Raw genomic sequence first — 723 nt, forward strand, 5'->3', positions numbered from 1 at the left:
CACATGGACACAGACCTTTACACTGGAGGAGCTTTAAATCTGCTCATGCACCACAGTCTGTCACATACAGGCTCATAAAGACCAGAGATCCCACAGTAATCTACGATCTGCTGAAACAGGAAGTGAAAACGGATGGACGCGCTGTGACGGTGACGGTGCGTTAAAGATGCCACAGATGGGAGGGAAACAGGTGGAGGTGTATAAAAGCAGCACAGCAGCAGATTCTCCTTCTTCAGCTGCATCCGACAGGACACCAACATCCTCCTCCTCCTTCAGGTAAACCTGATCATGTGATGTATTATCATGGGTTTGTAGTAGAATTAAGACTCTCTCTAAAGAAGAGCAGGAATAAATTTAGAAGCGTTTTATGTTGTTCTTGCCAAATATATTGCTAGAATATTCTTGATTATATTTTTGAGGGTTAAATTATTTTAACTTTTAAGGTTTTTTTCAGTTTGATGAAACTTTATAGTTTGTTTTTATTTAGTTTCATGTGTCCGTGTGTCCTTGCTGTGTGCCAACTGTCACCGAGCTGCTGTCCGTCTGAATGTGTCGTTTCCTTTAACAATAGTCTTTATTGTTCAAGGTTTAAAAACTCGAGGGTGAAGGTTTGGGAAACACATCATCGTCTTCCTTTATTTAAAAAGCTCATTTTATACTTCAATGTCATCAGTGTGTTAATGCATTGATGCATAATTTTAATTCTTAATTTTAGTTTTCACT

The sequence above is a fragment of the Seriola lalandi genome, unplaced genomic scaffold (genome assembly GCF_002814215.2).
Source record: "Seriola lalandi dorsalis isolate HSWRI2012SDOR001 ecotype SW California unplaced genomic scaffold, Sedor1 jcf7180002053196, whole genome shotgun sequence".
Lineage (NCBI taxonomy): Eukaryota > Metazoa > Chordata > Actinopteri > Carangiformes > Carangidae > Seriola > Seriola lalandi.